Source organism: Hemiscyllium ocellatum, chromosome 1 (assembly GCF_020745735.1).
Source record: "Hemiscyllium ocellatum isolate sHemOce1 chromosome 1, sHemOce1.pat.X.cur, whole genome shotgun sequence".
In the NCBI taxonomy this organism is placed as follows: Eukaryota; Metazoa; Chordata; class Chondrichthyes; order Orectolobiformes; family Hemiscylliidae; genus Hemiscyllium; species Hemiscyllium ocellatum.
Window position 1 is genome coordinate 105,641,190 of NC_083401.1, and position 21,743 is coordinate 105,662,932.

At 41.6% G+C, this 21,743-nt stretch overlaps 1 protein-coding gene across 1 annotated transcript in view; it reads right to left on the minus strand.

Annotated features, from left to right (window-relative positions):
• The window catches only part of ube2kb (ubiquitin-conjugating enzyme E2Kb (UBC1 homolog, yeast)), a 96,461-nt gene that overhangs the window by 32,860 nt on the left and 41,858 nt on the right, over window positions 1-21,743 (minus strand). The window lies entirely within an intron of this gene.

Here is a 21,743-nt window from a genome sequence, read left to right on the forward strand (position 1 = left end):
TCAGGAATTCCTGAAGGGCTCATGCCCGAAACGTCGATTCTCCTGCTCTTTGGATGCTGCCTGACCTGCTGCGCTTTTCCAGCAACACATTTTCAGCTTGCATTATATCCTGCCACCTTAAACACACAGTCTACAATGACAAGCTCAACACAAAAAAAATTGCTTAATTCTATTTAGTCTTGTGAAAGTTTGCAAGTTTTTGGATTTTTTCCACATAATATTGCTTTTAAAATTAGAATACACATATTTATATCTGCTTTAATGTACCAAGTATTTCAAGGTGCAAAACAAAAATAATCAACAAACTGATAAGTCACACTTTAACGGCCTCAGGAAACTTTGTTATGTCACTGCATTCTTAGCTCATCCCCAATTGCATCCAAAGTGTTGGTGGTGAGCCGAGTTGCCTTTTCAAGCCCCTGAATCCATGTAGTACAAGTACTCTCACTGAGCTATTCGAGAGGACTTTTCATGATTTTGACCCAATGACAATGAACAAATAGCAACATATTTGCACATTAAGATAGTGTGCATCTTAACAGGGAATCCTGCAGGTGGTGTTCCTCCCATGTATCCGCTGCCTTTAAGGCAACCAAAGTCATGGGCTTAGGTGGTGCTGATAAAGAAGCTTTCTTGAGTTACTGCAGTGAATCTTGCAAGATATACAAAGGGAATGCTAATCAAGCAGACTTTGTCCTGGATCTTGCATTTTTACTTTGAGTTTTGTTGGAACAGCAATCAGAGGCAACTTGAGTACTGTCACATTCTTCACTTGTCCCTTATACATGATGGAAAGGCTCTGGGAAGTCAATCAAGCATACATAAGACCCGATTCTCTCTCAGACTTATAGTATTTATATAGCTGGTCCACTTAAACTTATTGCTAATGACTATTCCAAGGATGCTAATGGGTAAGGATTCAATTATGGAAATCACATCAATATTCATGAAGAGATATAAACACTATTGTTTGGTTATGTTCTGAAACATGTGGCAAAATGGTTACTTGTCAATTATCATTCAGAAGACTGAATGGTGTCCAGTCTTGATATGGGGAGAATAGATTGGTTTAGTATCTGATTAACTGAAAATCATACTGAATACTGTGCAAACAGCAAGTGTCCCTACTTCTGAATTTATGATGGAAGGAAAATCATTGACCAGAAATAATTTGATCCACAGTAAGCCTTGCAGAAATTCTAAACTGAGGTTCGGTGACCGAAATGACTGGCCTCCAACACCACAACCATCTTCCTTTGAGGGGGGGGAATGACTCCAGCCAGTGAAAGTATTTTCTCCCCCTTTCAATTCCCAATGACTTGAATTTTATTATGTTTGCTTGATACCACACTCAATTGTTGTTTTGATGCCAAGGTTAGTCACATTCACCTGCCACTTGAATTCAGAATTTTTGTCCATATTTAAACCAAAGCTATATGGGTAAAGCTCAGTGTTCCAGTAGAATCCAAATTAAATTATCGCAAGCAAGTTGCTAGCAAGTGTTGAGAGCACTGTCATTATTGGGAATTAAAAGTATAACAATCAAACAGTACTTTTTTTTAATAGATATTTTTATTAGAAATTTAACATTTTTACAAATTTACAAAAATAAACAAAACTTTCAAGTACAAACATTGATATACAATTAAATCTTAAATAAATAATAACCAAAATTTAACAAAAGAAAAATACCGAGAAAGAAAAAAAAACAAAACTCAACTAACTACTAATCTAACCTACAACTAACCAGAGTGTATAATTAAGTCTCTTACGTTATTCAAATAAGAGAAAGGAAAAAAAACAACAGATAACACAGAAATTGGGTAGTGAGATACATGCTCAGAATGTGTTAACATCAAATTAAACAAAACCCACATTCGTGCGGGATTCCTCTCCCAAAGAGCCCCGGACCAGCCAGGTTCGTAATTTCAATTAAATAAAAGCCCTCGTTAGGATAACCGAAATACCTGTATTCATATAATTCAAGAAGGGCTGCCATATTTTATGAAATAATTCGGTCTTTCGGTGCACCATATTTGTAAGGAAGTCAAGGGGAATACATTCCATAATTAATCTGAGCCAATTTGAAAGTCCAGGGGGGCCCTCAGCCACCCAGTTTACCAAAATATTTTTCCTTGCACAGAAAGGGAGAATAGAAAATAATCTCTTCCCGTGCATATCTAGGGAGGGTAAGTTCGAAAAGCCCAAAAGGAGAGATACAGGGTCCACTTTAATTTCCATTCTTAAAATTGCTGTCAGGATACTTGCTACTTTAGTCCAGTATCTACGGATCTTATGACAGGTCCGCAGGCAACGTACAAGAGTGCCCACCTCTATTTTACATTTGAGACACATTGGAGATGCTCCTGCCTTAAATTTTGCCAATCGATCCGGTGCTATATGGGCCCTATGAAGTATCTTCAGCTAGGTAGCCTGAGTTCTGTTGCAGATGGTGATTCCCAAATCTCATTCCACGTTTCTACAGAGATTTCTAGTCCCAAATCCTGATCCCATGTTTGAAGCAGATTGTCCATATCTCCTGATACTTCATCATGTAGTAAATGATAAATAGTACCCCCATTGGTCGTAACACTCTACATTCTCTATCTAATAACGTACTCTTCTTCTGTATATAATCTTGAATTTGGAAGTACCGAAAGAGGTCTCCATTAGGTAATCCGAATTTCTGACGCAGTTGTTCAAAGACATCAGTACCCCTCGACATGAGATAGCCCTGAATCTCCAGAGTTTAAAAGTGGCATCTGTAAACCCCGGTTGAAATCCCCATGCTCCCACTATCGGCGCATAGGGGGATGTTTTATGTGAGTTGCCCTCATTTTGCCGCATTATAGTCCAAGCTTTAATTGTGTTTATTATTATAGGGTTTTTACAGTGATCCGTAATGATTTTCCTCTCGTCTGAAAATAAAAGGCTAATAAATGGGCATTTTACTTGAGAAGCCTCGACGTCCAGCCAGATTGCGGATCAGACAAGACCCAATCAGCTATGTAACTTAATAGGGAACTTAACTGATATTTCCTAAAATCTGGGAAGTCCAATCCTCCCCTTGCCCGAGGAAGCTGTAGCTTCTTCAGCTTAATGAGGGGCCGTCTATGATTCCAGATAAAGGAACCCAACCAGCCATATAATTTACGTAGTGCCAGCCTCGGCAGCATTACCGGAAGCATTCTCATAGGGTATAGGAGACAGGGCAGGGCATTCATTTTAATTTGTGCTATTTTACCTAGCCAGGAAATTGGAAGGTCTCCTCATCGCAGGAGGTCCTGCCTTATCCTTTCCCCAGTAAATGTACAAAGTTAGCCTCGTATAACTGACCAAATACTGGGATAATAAAAATGCCTAAATATAAGAAACCGTCCAGGGACCACCAAAAGGGAAAGTGGGATCCGTCCACTAAGTGGGGCATCATAGCAAGGCCACCAATTGGCATAGCCTCCGATTTTGAGAAATTAATTTTATAGCCTGAGAATGCGCTAAATATATTAATAACTTGGATTAAGCGAGGTATGGACCTCAAAGGATTACTGAGGAATAAAAGATCATCTGCATAAAAGGTAATTTTATGTTTACCTGTACCAATCCTCGGGGCCGTTATATTAGGATCAGCCCATATAGCTTCTGCTAGTGGTTCAATTATTAGCGTAAATAACAATGGCGAGAGAGGACATCCCTGACGGCAGCCCTTACCCACACTGAAGCTAACCGAACCTAATCCATTGGTAACCACAACTGCTTTGGGATCACTGTACAATGTTGAGACCCATTTGGTAAACACCTTTCCAATGCCAAACCTTTCCAATGTGTAAAACAAGTATGACCAATCAAGCCTATCGAATGTCTTTTCCGCGTCTAATGAGACTACTACTCCTGGTATCTTTCCCTGATGGCAGGCTTGAATCATTTTCAAAACCCTTCTAATATTATTGGATGATCTACGGCCCTTAATAAACCCCATCTGATCCTCCTTTATGATATGTGGCAATACCCTTTCTAGTCTCAATGCTAACGTTTTAGAAAGGATTTTAAAATCTACATTTAGCAAGGATATTGGTCTGTATGACGCACAATCTTCTGGATCCTTTCCTTTTTTAAGGATGAGAGAGATATTTGCCTCTTTCAACGAAGGCGGGAGATAGCCCTGACTGTATGCGTAGTTATACATGCCCATAAATGGACCAGCCAATATTCCTGTAAATTCTTTAAAGAATTCAGCTTGAAAGCCATCTGGGCCAGGTGCCTTACCGCTCTGAAATTGCCTGATTGCATCAAGTATTTCTTGGACTGTTAGGGGAGCATTTAAGACCGATACCTGTTCCGGAGTTTGGTCTGGAAAGGTCAAATTTTTAAAAAAGGATTGCATCCTCCTAGTCCTGTCTTCACAATCCTGCGATTTATATAAATCAGAATAAAATTTTCTAAAGATTGCATTAATCTTTTCATGATCACGAGTCAAAATAACCGTACTTTCCTTGATAGACGTGATAGTTTTTTTCCTTTGCAAGAAATGCTAGGGCGGCATGGTGGCACAGTGGTTAGCACTACTGCCTCTCAGCGCCAGAGACTTGGGTTCAATTCCCGACTCAGGCGACTGACTGTGTGGAGTTTGCACATTCTCCCTGTATCTGCGTGGGGTTCCTCCGGGTGCTCCTGTTTCCTCCCACAGTCCAAAGATGTGCAGGTCGGGTGAATTGGCCATGCTAAATTGCCCCTAGTGTTAGGTAAAGAGGTAAACGTAGGGGAATGGGTGCGTTCGCAGGTCAGTGTGGACTTGTTGGGCCGAAGGGCCTGTTTCCACACTGTACGTAATCTAATCTAAGTATTTACCCGCCAAATTCATATAACCTTTGTTTCAAAAATATTATTTCCCTCTTAGCCGTTTGGGTAAGTGTGGTGTTTAGAGCTGTCCTAAGGGCCGTAATCCTTTGCAATTTGATAATAGAAGGTCCGTCAGCATATGCTGTTTCAGCTGCTTTTAAGCGAGCTTCGAGCAGACACTGTTGTTCTCCCTTTAACTTTTTCTGGGTCACTGAGTAGGATATCATCAAACCTCACGCGTAAGCTTTGATGGTCTCCCACATCATTGATTGGTTGCTAGCCGTACCTAAATTATATTTCTAAAAAAGTTTTAAATTCTTGAGAGAAGACCTTTACAAATTTACTATCTTTCATCAGGAAGGGGTCCATACGCCAATGCCGAGGGGATGTCCTGTTGTTCCTCGCCTTGACTTCCAGATATACAGCAGCGTGATCGGAAATTGCTATACTACCTATTTTACAGGATGATATGGAATTTTTTAAAAAATCGAGGGGGCAGAAAAATATCAATTCTGGTATGACATTTATGTGGATTGGAGTAAAAAGAAAAATCTCTGCCCTGTGGATGGAGACATCTCCATACATATACACTAATCCTAATTCTTTGTTCAGATCCACCAATTGTCTAGATCTGGGAGATACTCCTGCAGTACTCTTGGGAATCCTATCTATTTCCAGATCCATGATCCAATTAAAGTCTCCCCCTATAATTGTATGACGGGCACCGAGAGCCATCAATTTTGAGAAGGCTTCCGTTATAAATTTAAAGGGGCATGCCGGGGGGCGGTACAAATTTAAAATCCCATATTCCTCTCCATTTATAAGGGTAATCAGAATATATCGCCCAGATTCGTCTTTTATCTGATTTAGGATTTTGAAAGGGAAATTCTTCCGAATAAGAACAACTCCTCTGCTTTTTGAGCTAAAAGAAGAAAAAGCCTGATCAGATTCACCCTGTCGTAATTTCAAGTGTTCTTTATCCTTTGGGGGAGCTATATCAACCCTTTCTTTCTTGAGATTTGATAATATTTTCTTCCTTTTGATTGGCAAATTACTCCCCTTGACATTCCAGGTGCAGCACTTAACCGACCGATCAACCATAATCGTCCAGGCAAATCCGAGACCCCTCGGGAGGGGAAACCCTATCCAGAACATCCCAAGCATAAAGCATATAAAATTCACAAAAATAAAGGCTCTCTAATACAATAACAACAGTATAATAAAAAACTATTTCTAAATAATAAAAAAAAGTATTTAAATGGAGATTTTCCCCCTTGTTCCCAGGGGGTATCACTTCCTTTCCAAACGTCCATCGTATCCTCTCCAAACCAGTGCCCCACCCTTGAGCCAGGCACTCAACAGGATGAGGAGAATTCAAATATACTACAGAGTTGGAGTTAACAGTGAGCACCCTACCCCCACCAACACCTGGATATATTTGGTAATGTTAATACCATGTATAAACACATATAACTATAAAATTACAACCTCAACAAATAATAATTAAATATAATAATACAAAATAACAAGGGAAAACAACCCCGCTCCAAGAGACAGAGGTAAAATAGAATAAGGTAACAACCTCCCCCCACCAACATTAACTAGACCCCCTGGCTTTATATATATAGAATAATTTTTTTAAAACCCCAAGGGGGGAGAAAATCATTAAGTAGAGAACAAATAAATAAATCCCTCTCCCCACCCCACCTTATTAAACAGTAAGGTTAAAAAAAAGGGGTTGTAAACCGGAGTGGGGGGGGGAGGCAAACTAACATCCATTATCTCTTACAATTTATCTGAGAGAGTCCAAAAATTCCTTGGCCTTTTCCGGTGATCCGAAGTTATTCATGGATCCTTCATGGTTAAAGTGTAGCGTCACTGGGTAGCGTAAGGAGTACTGAATATTTAAGTCCCTTAAACACTTCTTCATCTCATCGAATGCCTTCCTCTTTCGGACCAGAGCTGGGGAAAAGTCCTGGAATAACATGATCTTGGATCCTTTATAGATCACGGCTTGGGAATCTTTTCCAAGATTTCTAGAGGCTTCTAGGAGTGTCTGACTCTCCCTATAGCTCTGCAGTCGGAACAGGACCGGGCGGGGGCGCTGGTTCGAGCTGGGCCCGCATATTGCAACCCGGTAGGCCCATTCTACCCTTACCTAGCCTGATCCAGCCTCCAGATTTAAAAGTTGTGGAAGTCACTGTTCGAGGAACGCTGTAAGCTGGCCTTCCTCTTCCCGTTCAGGAAGGCCCAGCAAACAAATATTTTTTCGCCAACCTCGATTCTTGAGATCATCAATGTGGTTCTCTAAGGTCCGGACCCAATCCATGGCCGATTGCGCTGCAGTTTCGGAGGTTGCGGCCTTTAGATCCGCCCCTCCGAATCGGCGCTTGATTTCCTTAATGTCTAGGTCGTGCTTTTGCAGCACGGCTGAGAATGAGTCCCATCAGCTTCGGGACTCTTCGATAAGAGCGTCAATCTTCGCATCCAGTTTGGAGATGATTTCCACAAGGCTCGCCACCGTAGGTAAGTCCCCCGGGGCAGCTGCGGACGCCTCTGCTGCAGCTGGAGAGGGTGGGGGAGGGGTTCCTGCTTGCTGAGAACTGCAGGCTCCCTTCCCTTGAGTTATTTTTACTGAAGATTAGATAGTATTAAATTTAATACTAAGCACCTAATTAAATTAAACAGCTATTTTAAATGATTTGGTGAGTGTGGTGGGTGTGGGTGACCCACTTTGTCCAAGTCTTGGGAGGAGCGCTGCAGACTCAGACTTGCTGGGTAGCCGCCATCTTGGATTCCCCCCCAAACAGTACTTTGCTGGATAGGATAGATCTTGCTTTTTTGTTGAGGTGCTAAGCGTTGGCAATCTCAAATCTAACTGCATCAATGCTAATGTTGTAGCTGTATGAGAACAGACTGGTTAAAAACACAGCTAATTCAGTACATCAGGTTTCAACACCACAGTGAGAATGCCAACAGAGAACACTACCTTTGCTCTATCCAAAACAGCTGTTTCTTGATATAGCATGAAATAAATTGACAAACTGGCATGCCTGATAGAGGAAACCTCTGGAGCAGGCACAGAAGCATTCATCCTTCTGGCTCTTATGACTTAAGATTAAAAAAAATTGCTTCAAAGTTGTATCATACACTCAGGCTGGGCTCAACCATTATTGAGCATAATAACGAGAGAACATTCATAAATCTTCCTTCACCACAAACCACTGGATGTGGTAGCACAGCACAGCTTTGTTGTGATCAATTAATGGGATGATTTAACTAACAACTTATGGAAAAATCTTGATCAAAATAGATCAAGACAGGAGCCATCATACAGCATGGAGACAGGCCCTTTGGCCCAAACTAGTCCATGCCAACCAAAATGCCCATCCATGCTAACCCTATTTCCCTATAATGCTTTCCTATCCATGTTTTTATCCAAATGCCTTTTAAATGTTGTTAATGTACCTGCCTCAACCACTTCAACTGGTAGCTCATTCCATATGCATACCTCCCTCTCTATAAAAAGTGCCCCTCAGGTTCCATTTTATTCTTTTCCCCTCTAACCCCAAACTGATGCCTTCTAATCCTCGATTTCCCCACTCTGGGAAAAAGACCGTCACCCTATCCATGCATCTCATGATCTTATATACCTCTATGAAAGATCCCCCCTCAGTATCCTATGCTCTAAAACAAAAGTCCTAGTTTGTCCAACCTCTCCCTATAACTCAAGACCATTGAGTCCAGGCAACATTCTTGTAAATTTTTTCTGCACGCTTTCCAGTTTAAAAGCAACCTTCCTATAATAAGGTACCAACACTGAACGCAATACTCTAAGCGAGGCCTCACCAAAGTCCTGTTTAATTGCAACATAACTTCCTAACTTCTTTACTCAATGCCCTGATTGAAGGTTAATATGCCAAAAACCCTGTCCAACTGTGATTCCACTTTCATAGAACTATGAACCTGAACTCCAAGATCCCTCTGTTCCATTATACTCCTAAAGGCCCATTCACCATGAAACTCCCACCTTGATTTGACTTTCCAAAATGCAAGACGTCACACTTATCCATATTCAACTCCATTTGCCATTTCTCTGTCCACTTCCCCAGCTGATCAAGATCCTGCTGCAATTTCTGATAACCTTCATCTGTCCACAATACTGCCTATGTTAGTGTTAACAGCAAAATTACTAACTATGCCTTGTACATTCTTGTCCAAATCATTTACATAGATAATGGGCCCAACACCAACACGAGGCACCCCACTAGTCACAGGCCTCCAGTCCAACAAACATCCATTATTATCCTCTTCTTCCTATCATCAAGTCAATTTTGTATCTAATTTGCCAACTCGCTCTGGATTCCATGCGATCTAACCTTAGAGAGCAGCCTACCATGTGGAACCTTCTCGAAGGCCTTACTAAACTCCTTATAGACTATGTCTACCGTACTGCCTTTACCAACCTTCCTGGTCACTACATTGAAGAACTCTAACAAATTTGAAGGGCATCATCTCCTACTCTCAAAGCTGACTGACTATTCCTCATCAAACCTTGTCTTTCAAAATGCATATATTTTAGCCCTCAATCTTCTCAAGTAACTAATTCACCACAGGTGTTAAACTTACTCATCTATAGTTCCCAGGCTTTTCTTGCAGTCCTTGAATAATGGCACAATATTTGTTAGCCTCAGGTGAGGACCCGGAGGACTGGAGGGTAACGATGATGCAAAAGTATCAGCCAGGCGCCCCACAATTTCTTCTCCAGCCTCTTAGTGTTCTTAGCAAAAATCTGGTCAGGCGATTTATCCACCTACACACATTCCAATATATACAACACCACCTCTACTGTAATATGGACTGGCCCCAAGTTATCACCATTAACTTCCCCAAGTCTTCATGTCTTTCTCCATGGTAAACACAGAGGAGAAATATTCATCGAGAACCTCACCCAGCTCCTGCAGTTCTACACATACATGTCCCCTTTGGTCCCTGAGGAGCCCTATTCTCTAATTATTCTTTTACTTTTAAGTACCTCTTTGGATTCACCCTAATCTTCTCAGCCAAGGCTATCAAATGCCCCCTTTTCACCCTCCTGATTTCCTCCTTTAGTAAACTTCTGCATATCTGTACTCGTCAAAGGGATTCCCTTGACCCCAGCTGCCTGTACCTGAGTCATGTCTCGTTTTTTTCTGGTGAAAGCCTCAATATCTTGTCATCCTGCCACCTTACCCTTCACCCTCACAGCAACATATAGACCTATAGAATTCTAGCTATCTCACTTTTACCTCCCATTTGCCTGAGGTCCCTTTGCCTACAAACAAACTACTCCAATCAACCCCTGCAAGCTACTGTCTAATTCTATCCAAATTCACCTTTCCCAAATTTAGGAATTTAACCTGTAGACCAGTTTTGTCCCCCTCCATAACTATTTAAAAATTAATAGAAGTATGGTCACTGGTCCCAAAGTGCTCTCCAACTGTCATATCAGCCTGTCCTGCCCTATTTCCCGAAAGTACGTCAAGTTTCGCCTCTTCCCGAGTAGGACCCTTTATATGCTGCTTGAGGAAACTTTCCTGAATGCACTTAAATTCCACCCCATCCAAACCCTTAACGCTCTGGCAGTCCCAGTCCACGTTAGGAAAATTAAAATTGGGAAGGAGAGAAGAGAAAAGACGGGATAGCGAGACAGAGATAGGAGAGAGAAGATAGAATGTGAAAAAAAAGAGTTACTGAATGAAGGGGGGAGAGATTTGTAAATTTGAGAAATTGTTGGGATGGTAGCTTTTGTAAATCAGCAAGTACACAGGTAATAGTAATCATAGTCTGTTGTTTCAACAGACGTTTATAGTGAAGCACTTATCAATGCCATTAACCACCATGACCTGGTGTTGCTGCTGTTAGACTGGGGTGGATAAAATTAAAAATCACACCACCAGGTTATAATCCAACAGGTTTATTTGGAAACACTACCTTTCAAAGTGCTGCTTTTTCCTCAGGTAGTTGTGGAGAATAAGATACTAAGACACAGAATTTATAGCCAGATGAGTAGTGTCATGGAGATATGATGATACATTAAATAATTTTAGATAAAGTCTTTCATCTTTTAGAATGGGATATGTTGGTTTCTGTTCTTCTTTTAAATTACATTCCCAGGAAAGGTCTATCTTTTCTAACAGGTGCCATCTTGGATAATGCATTATGGGGTGAGGTCTGTCTGTGTCCCAATGCTGACTTAGACTGGTTCTATTTGTAAAGTGGGATTTACAGAGTTTTACATAGATTCATACAGTTTTTCAGCAAAATAAAATGTAATACTGCAAAAACAAATTCACCCCATAAACTTGTGTGCGTGTGTAGAAGAGAAGAGGTAGTGTCTGTGTGGGGCTGAGAGTGCATGTGATAAAGTGTATGCGCGTATGTATGTATGTGTAGGCTTGGTTAAGTGTGAGTGAGTGTATGATAGAGTATATGCCTGTGAGAGGGTGCGTGCATGGTTGAGACAGCACAGGTGGTGTATGTGCACGCATATGAGAGGGAGTCTGCATGGGTGTGAGTGTAGGAATGAGTGAGGTGTGAGCGTGTGTGTGTAGTGCAGCAGCGTCACTTGTAGTATGACATGAATCCAAGGTCCTGGTCGAGGCCATTCCCACGGGTACCGAACTTGGCCATCAGCTTGTGCTCTGCCACTGTGTTGTTGCATGTCCCGAAGTCCACCTTGGAGGATGGTCACCCAAAGGTCAGAGGCTGACTGGCCGGACTGCTGAAATGTTCCCCGACTGGGAGGGGACACTCCTGCCTGGTGAGTATTGAGTGGCGTCCGTTCATCAGTTATAGTAGCATCTGCTCAGTCTTGCCAACGTACCGTGCCTCAGGGCATCCTTGCCTGTAATGTAAGTGATAGGCAACATTGGCTAAGTCACGAGTGCTCGCCACGTACATGGTGGAAGGTGCCCCCACATGTAATAATGGTATCCATGTTGACACTGATATGTCTTGGAGCGACTGCAGTGACAGGGTTTTATGGTATTGTCCTGAAGGTTTGGCAGTTTGCTGCGAACACTGATCTGTTTAAGATTTGGTGGTTGTTCAAAGGCAAGAAGTGGAGGGGTAGGGAAGGTCTTGGTGAGGTGCTAATCCTCATCGATAACGTGTTGCAGGCTGTGAAGAACATGGCATAGTCATTCGGCTCCCGGAAAGTAATGGACAACAAAGCCTGTCTCCTGAGAAGGTCATTACAGTTTCTTGCTGTGGCACATCAGCACTGGGAATGTGTGGAGCATCATACCATTCTTATGAGGCCATCCTTGAGCACTTTCAAATGTCCGTCACGTTCCTCCTCATCCGAACAGATCCTGTGTATGCAGAAGGTTTGTCCACAGGGGATGGCTGTTTAGACGTGTTTCAGGTGGAAGCTAGAGAAGTGTAGCATCGTAAGGTTATCTGTGAATTCATGGTTGAGTGAGGTGCTGAGGAGTCCATCCTTGATGGAGATGCACGCTTCCAAGAATGAGACAGACACTAAAAAGAGGAGTCCATGGTAAGTCTGATGGTGGGATGAAACTCGCTGATATCGCTGTGTAGCTGTTTCAGTGACTCCTTGCCATGGGTTCAGAGGAAGAAAATGTTGTCAATATGTCTGGTACATAGTGTTGCTCGGTGCTCTGGTGGAGAAAAGTCGTCTTGTTCAAACCTGTGCATCAAAATGTTGGCATATTGAGATGTAAATTTGGTCCCCATGACTGTTCTGTGCATCTGAATAAAGAAACGGCTTGTCAAAACATGAAAACGTTGTGGTCGAGGATGAAGCGGGTGAGCTGTAGCACGGTGCTCAGATAGTTACAACTGTTGGTATTAAGTACAGAGGCTGTTGCCGCGATGCCGTCATTGTGGAGGATGCTGGTGTAGACTGCTGAAACGTCCACGTGACAAGAAATGTTCCTGCTTCGACTGGTCTGTGGGTGCTGATGGCCTGTAAGAGATCTGTAGTGTTGGGGCAGAAGCTGGCAATCCCCTGTACAATGGGTTTAAAGATGCCTTCAACATAGCTAGAGAGGGTCCCATTGCCAGACATGATGGGACATCCTGGTATGTGGACTTTGCATCTTCAGAGGGCAGAAGGAGTCACCTACGTGAGAAGTACGTGGTTTGAGAGCACATAGGGAACTCTGAAGGACTGGATCAAAAGTGCTGATCAATATTTCTAGTTCACGGTGTGTTGTTTTGATCAGATTGGCTGGTAATTGCCTGCAGTGATTCTGGCTGTTCAGTTGTCGGTACGCTTCCTTGTAGCAATCTGTTCAATTCTAAATGACGATGGCTCCTCCTTTATCTGCTGGCTTGATGATAATGTTGCAATCGGTTTCGAGAGCATGGATAGCACTGTGGAGTGATCAGAGGATGTTTTGCTCTACCTAATGAGTGCAGCTGATGAATCTGGCACTAACATATTTCCAGATGGTTTGCACACACATCAAGCCCAGGGCAGTATCTTTCTGGTGGGGTCCAGGTGGTCCCTTTCTTTGGTCACTCCTCTATGGATCCCTGTGATAACTGTTCCAGTTCATCAGTGGACTCATTGGGATCACTGCTTACATCTTGAAAGTGTTCCCAGAGTCGCATCTGTTTGATGAATTCCTCAGTGTCTGCTGCTAGACCCATGGGGTCCATTTTGGTGGGACCTTATTTGAGAATGTAATTTGAAAGAAGTTCTGGGATTTACATATCAAAGAACAGAACCTAATACTAACCATTCTAAAAGATGAAAGACTTGATTTAAAATTGTTTAATGTATCATCACATCTCCATGATACTGTACTCATTTGCCTATAAGTTCTGTGTCTTATTATCCACAACCACCTGGGAAAAAGCAGCGCTTCGAAAGTTAGTGTTTCAAAACGAACCTGTTGGACTATAACTTGGTGTTGAGATTTTTAACACTGACCACCATAGTAGCATTCTGGAATTTTTTAAAAAATCAATTCACTAATTTGATAATTATTTCAATATTTGTCATACAGCTATGAATCAATATATTCTTTTTCCAGTGTATTTAGTTTTGTGTCTCTTAGGCTTTATTAAAGCAAAGGATAAACAGCAAATTAGTGGGCAGGATAAACCTAGTTGGACTGCAGTGGAGATTGTAAGCTGTGGTAGTATAGAGTGGAATAATTTGCTAAAAAAAAGTCTTGAAGAAATCACTTCATAGGCAATGAACTAATTTTTTTGATTTATTGCAATTAAACATTTTCATAGATAATCATAGGTAATACAGATGATTACTTCAATAAATAAGTTATTGTGCAAAAAATATCAGAACAGACACTTTCATGCCCATATGTTCCTTAATATGCACAAGTTAACTCGTCAATGCTACTTTCAGGAGAGCATTTTAAAGCAGAGACAGCATCACTCTGGCGAATGACTATGAAAAGAAGTGCGTTATGGTGCACTTTACATTATACCTACTGCATCTGGGAAAAGCTATTTTTCATTGCATTAATGCAATTTTTAATGCAAGTGAAGCCAGTGAGAGACTGATCTGATACTGAATTCAAGCAGAACAAGATTTTTTAAAAGGCAGTTTAACTCATCGCTAGAAACATTTTAGACCAGCTATCAGTTGCATTCTGATTAATTTTTTTAAAACTTCACTTGGCATAAACATTGCTAGCTGGGCCAGCATTTATTGCCCATTGTTAGAGGTCCTTGAAATTGGTGCCATCTTAAAACATTGTGGTCCATGTAGTGTAGATGGACCCACAAAAAACCAGAGGAGGGAATTCCAGGATTTTGGCCCAATGATAAAGGAACAATGATATGTTTCCATTTCAGGATAGTAAATTGCCTTGCAAGTGGCGGTGTTCTCATGTATCTGCTCCTCTTGTCCTTCTAGATAGAGTGGTCATGGGTTTGGAATATACTAAGACTCTTTAATGAATTTCTGCAGTGCATCTTGTAGATTAGTACACACTACTACTACTACTGAACATCAGTAGAGGAGTGACAATGTTTGCAAGTGACTTACCAAGGGGCTGTCTAGTCTTGGATGGAGCCAAGCCTCCTGAGTATTATTGGAGCTGCACTCATCTTGGCTAGTGGGAAGTATTCCATCACATTCCTGAATTGCATCTTGGATAGGTTTTGGAAAGTCAGGAGTGCTATTTGCCACAGCATTCCAGGCCTCTAACCTGATCTTGTAACATGGTAGTTTTATGGCTAGTCCATTCAATTTCTGGTCATTTGTAGCCCTTAGGATACTGATAATGCCAAAGAATATCAAGGAATATGGTGGTTAGATTGACTCTTATTGTAGTCATTACACAGTATGAGGAGCACAAATGTTATGTGCCCATTTTCCAGGTCAAGCTTGGAAACTGCCCAGATCTTGCTGCATTTGGACATGAGAAGTTTCAATTTCTGAGGAGTGACAAATGATGTTGAAAATTGTGCAATCAGCAGCAAACATCCCATTTATGACCTTATGATGGAGGGAAGGTCATTGATGAAGCTGAAGATGGTTAAGCTTAGGACACTACCCTGAGGAACTCTTGTTTAGATATCCTGGAAGTGAGATGACTGACCAAACACAACTGTCGACCCAAGTGCCAAGACTGACTCCAACCAGCTGTGTTTTCCATGATTCCAAGTGACTCCAGTTTGCTGGGGTTCTTTGATGCCACACTCTTTCAAACATAACCCTGAAGTCAAAGGCTGATACTTTCACCTCACCGCTGGAATTCAACATTTTGAGTTGTTCTGACTGAACTCAAACTGAGCATCAGTGAGCAGGTTATTACTAAGCAGTTGCTGTTTGATAGCACTGTTGATAACACACTCCCATCACTTTACTGATGACTTATGGGACAGTAATTGGCTGGGGTGGATTTGTCTTGCTTTCTGCATCCAGAACATACCTGGATAATTTTCCACATTATCAAGTAGATAACAGCAGCTGTACAGGAACAGCTTGGTGTAGCAAGTTCTGGAGTTTTGAACATTGTCAGGGCCCAAAGTCTTTTCAGTGCCTCCAATGGTTTCTTGATATCACATGGACTGAATTAATTGGCTGAAGGCAGGCATCTGTGATGCTGGTGACCTCTGGAGAAGGACAAGATGAATCATCCACTTAACACTTCTGTCTGAAAATCACCACAGATGCTTCAACCTTATGTTTTGCACTGAAATGCTAAACTCTTTGATCAGAGAATAGGAATATTTGTGGTGCCATCTCCTCCAGTGAGCCGTTTAATTGTCCCCACCATTTACAACTGGATGTTGCAGGACTGATCCACTGATTGTGGGATTGCTTTGTTCTGTCCATCACTTGCCACTTCTGCTGTCTGGCATGCAATAGTCCTGTTTTGTAGTTTCATCAGGTTTGGCATCTCATTTTCAGGTCTGCCTGGAGCAAACTTGGCATGCTTTCCTGCACTTCCATTGATGAAGGATCAAACTCCTGGCCTAATGGTAAAGATAGAGTAGAGGATATGCCAAGCCAAAAGATTAAAGATTGTGTTAAACTATGATTATGCTGATGGACTACAGCAGCTAACATACATCAATCTTGAGTTGCTAGATCTGCTCGAAGTCTGCCCATTTAAATTGGTCACACAGCACAAATTGAGGTTTTATCAGTGGTGACAACAGGAATTTGTGTTCATGATAACTGTACAGTGGTAACTCTTACTGATACTGCTATTGGCAGATTGGAGGGGAACAGGCGGGGGGAAAGAGCACATTTTCCTCTTGTTGGCTCCCTCCCACTTACTGCAGACCTATGAGGAATGTCCTCAACTGGCTCAATTAGAACAGCTGCTGCCAAACCACTCAGTAATAATATTTACACAAAGCTTACTTGGCTTTGCAAAAATTGTCAAACACATGTGCTGAGCCTTTTACCCAGGGACAGTGAAGCAAGGTTTTTTTTAAATCAAGTACTCAAAATTATATTATTAATGAGCCAAAAAAAGGCATAACTAAAAGGTGAAACACATACAAAATGAACACTAGCATATGCTTAAAATTTCAGAAATGAACAGATCATCAGTGACATCTTGTTGTTGAAAAGCTGCATAACTTGAGATTACAAAGCCTAAAGTGCTTCCAAGAGCCCATTAGTCAGGCTTAAAGTTTGAATGTTCATGTCGCATTCAGAATTCTGGCTTTTTCACTTTTTTTTGAAAAACTCAAATTTAGAATTGCTGAATTCTGTCAACGGAAGTACTTCCAGTTGTTTTTTTTCCCGCTGTATAAACGTTCTTCTTTTAAACATAACTTTGATACACAAGTTGCAGTATGACACTAATCATGTTGAATAAGAAATGTGTGCTTACATTCAATACCTGGCAGAGTGAGAATGCTTATGAATTTATTTCACAACTGCCATACATTAAAACACCATAGCAACAGCAGCACAACAAGACAGAGATTTCTATCGACTGATTCCCCAAGGTGGCCAAATCCTCAGTCCTACTCTGTCCTTTCTAGAAACATTGATATGTAAATCAACAAATCAGCACAAGCAAAAGACAAATCTCAGAAAGCCATTCCATTCCACTTGCAGAAACATGTGACTGGATAAATAGTTGCAAGGAAGAAAGAGGAAAACTATTCTCCTACCTTTATTTCTCATGAAGATTATAAGAAAACAAGACCGTGTTTTGGGCATTCACAAGTACCTAATCTACATTCATGCTCTCACTATGCAGTTTTACTGCAAACTGAGTGGATTATGTTCTATAGTACAACAACAAATTATTTTGTTAAAACGTAACTAGCAGCATCCGCAATTCACTTGTTCCATATCTATGAACATCCTAACAAAAGTCTATAAAACCAGTTTTGAAAAGTGTAATCACATCAGGATCCACACAATCTTTCAACAAAATAAATGCATTTCCCTTTTTTAAATGAAAATGACTATGTTTTCACTAATCAATGGCTCAGCTCTAATTTTAAAGTCATACTTCCTTGTTCTTGGTTTCCCCCAAAGGAAAGACTTTGTTCATCTATTGTGTCAAATCTACATTGTAAACATCCAATTTGGTCACTCAATAGTATAAATTCAAGGGATTATAAAGTGAAGTTCATCCAACCCGTTCCCAGCTCTCCAAGGCCAAGATAACTTTTTTGAAGTCCAAGGCAAAAACTCATCAGTACACCTGATAAAATCTGAACAGGTCATTGTATAACTGAATCATCACTTCTGTATTATAATCAGCCTGACATAGAGTCACAGAGATGTACAGCATGGAAAGAGACCCTTCGATCTAAGTCACCCATGGTGACAAGGTATCTAAATTAATCTAGCCCCATATCCCTTTCAACACTTCTTATTCATATACCCATCCAGATGCCTTTTAAATGCTACAATTGTATCAGCCTCCAACACTTCCTCTGGCAGCTTATTCCTACATGCAGCACCCTTTTAAAATCATTCCCCTCTCACTTTAAACCTATACCGTCCAGTTCTGCACCACCCCTCCCCCTCCAACAAAAAAGATAAAATCCAGTCCCAAGGATCAAATCCTCCAACCCCAGCAACGTTTTAACAAAACATTTCTTCTCCTCAGCATAACTCGTAAGAAACAAGTCAATTAAAAAAAAACATTTATGCTGCACAAGATGACGACAGTGATTAGAAGGCAAGAGGACCCTGATTGGTACAGGTGTTGCCACAGAAAATGCATGCATGAATGCCTTTTGACAATTAACTGTCAAGCTAACTGCTCTGTGCTGATTTCTCAGGAAAATGCCCTGAGAAATAGCTGCTTGTCACCTATTGCATTTAGTTTGAATAGGAGTGTACTTTAAAATTTACAGTCTTTATCACTGGCACACTAACTCACCCACGCCCCTCCGACAGCACCTTGCAAACCCACAACCACTCACTTCAAAAGTGAAGGGTAGCAGTTGCATATGAGCACCACAACCTGCAAGCTCCTTGCAAAGCTACTTGCCACACTGAGTTGGAAATATATCAACATTTGTTCACTTGATGGGTCAAAATGTTGGAATTCTCATTCCATCAGCATGGGGCAGGAGGGGGCAGGGTGGGTATACCTATCGCCTATGAACACCAGTGGTTGAAGGTGGAAACCTACCATACCACCTCCAGCCAAGAAAGAAAGGGCCACAAATGCTAACCCATAGCCAGTGATGCTATGAACCTGTATGAAAGAAAATAAAGTGTATTCAAATTCTTTATTTTCATTGAGTATATCCATTATCAATCTCTCTTTTACCCAAAATAATTGTAAAAATTGCAATGATTTTGATGCCTCTTGCCAGTTTTTCATTTTTTTTTAAATAGCTCTTTCTGCTTGGCATCCTTTGCTGTTCTTGCAGAAACTGGAGGTGAAATTGAGAGTAAAAACAGAAGATCAAAAGGAGAAAATATCAGGTTAGGGAAAAATGAACTTTATTTCGATCCTCCTGTTCTGAGCATAATCTTGCATCTTGTGAGCTGTCTACAGCAGATGTTCTTCAGTCTTCTAATCATTGTGCTCTTTTAAAACTCAATTCTCGGTGTGTCAAAATTACCAGGATCGCTGGGAGAAGCAGCACAACATTATGGTCTGATTTTGCAGAATACGGCTGGATGGTGAAATAGTTTCATGGTTGTGTAGCAACGGTCAAAAACGTTTGGACCTCTGGTGGGGTAGATGACGTGTTGGTGAAATTTTGGTAGCACATTGTTGAGGTCGGCATGGCTGAAGTATTAACAACGAGCATGGCTTCAGGGTGTTAGAGTCACAGTGTCAGAGATGTACAGCACGGAAACAGATCCTTCAGTCCAGCCCGTCTATGCCAACCAGATATGCCAACCCAATCTAGACCCCCTGCCACCACCCGACCCATATCCCTCCAAAACCTTCCTATTCATACACCCATCCAAATGCATCTTAAATGTTGCAATTGTACCAGCCTCCACCACTTCCTTGGCAGCTCATTCCATATACATACCACCCTCTGAAAATGTTCCCCGTAAGTCTCTTTTATATCTTTCCCCTCACCCTAAACCTATGCCCTCGAGTTCTGGACTCCACGACCCCAGGGAAAAGACTTTGCCTGTTTACCCTATCCAGGTCCCTCAATTTTGTAAACCTCTAGAAGGTCACCCCTCGACCTCCGACGCTCCAGGGAATACCACCCCAGCATGTTCAGCTTCTATAGCTTTTATACCTCAAATCCTCCAGCACTGGCAATGTCCTTGTAAATCTTTTCTGAACCCTTCCAAGTTTCACAACATCTTTCAGATAAGAAGGAGACCAGAACTGCTCGCAATATTTCAACAGTGGCCTAACCAATGTCCTGTACAGCCGCAACAGGACCTCCCAAATCCTGCACTCAATACTCTGACCAATAAACAAAAGCATACCAAACGCCACCTTCACTATCCTATCTACCTGCGACTCCACTTTCAAGGAGCTATGAACCTGCACTCCAAGGTCTCTTTGTTCAGCAACACTCCCTAGGACCTTATCATTAAGTGTATAAGTCCTGCTAAGATTTGCTTTGCCAAAATGCAGCACCTCGCATTTATCTGATCTGCCATTTCTCAGCCCATTGGCCCATCTGGTCCAGATCCTGTTGTTATCTGAGGTAACCCTCTTCACTGTCCACTATACCTCCAATTTTGGTGTCATCTGAAAACATATTAACTGTACCTCTTATACTCGCATCCAAATCATTTATGTAAATGACAAGTAAAGGACACAGCACCTATCCTCGTGGCACTCTACTGGTCACTGGCCTCCAGTCTGAAAGACAACCTTCCACCACCACCCTGTGTCTTCTACCTTTGAACCAGTTCTGTATCCAAATGGCTAGTTCTCCCTGAATTCCATGAGATCTAACCTTGCTAACCAGTCTCCCATGGGGAACCTTCTTGAACGCCTTACTGAAGTCCATATAAATCACATTTACTGCTCTGCCCTCATCAATCTTCTTTGTTACTTCCTCGAAAAATCTCAATCAAGTTTGTGAGACAGGATTTCCCATGCACAAAGCCATGCTGATTATCCCTAATCAGTCCTTGCCTTTCCAAATACATATATATTCTGTCCCTCAGGATTTCCTCCAACAACTTGCCCAACACTGATGTCAGGCTTTGGTCTATAGTTCCCTGGCTCGTCCTTACCACCCTTCTTAAACAGTGGCATCATGTTAGCCAACCTCCAGTCTTCTGGCACCTCACCTGTGACTATCGAGGATACAAATATCTCAAGCAAGAGGCCCAGCAATCACTTCTCTAGTTTCCCACAGTTCTAGGGTACACCTGATCAGGTTCTGGGGATTCATCCACTTTTACACATTTCAAGACATCCAGCACTTCCTCCTCTGTAATATGGGCATTTTGCAAGATGTCACCATCTATTTCCCTACAGTCCATATCTTCCATCGCCTTTTCCACAGTAAATACTGATGCAAGATACTCATTTAGTATCTCCTCCATTTTCTGCAGCTCCACACAAAGGCCTCCTTGCTGATCTTTGAGGGGCCCTATTCTCTCCCTAATTACCATTTTGTCCTTCATGTATTTGTAAAAACCCTTTGGGTTCTCCTTAATTCTATTTGCCAAAGCAATCTCATGTTCCCTTTTAAGTATACTCCTACTTCCTTTATACTCTTCTAAGGATTCACTCAATCTATCTTGTCTATACCTTACATATGCTTCCTTCTTTTTCTTAACCAAACCCTCAATTTCTTTAGTCACCCAGCATTCCCGATACCTATCAGCCTTCCCTTTCACCCTGACAGGAATATACTTTCTCTGGATTCTCATTATCTTATTTCTGAAGGCTTCCCATTTCCCAGCCGCCCCTTTACTTGTGAACATCTACCCCCCAATCAGCTTTCGAAAGTTCTTGCCTAATACCGTCAAAATTGGCCTTTCTCCACTT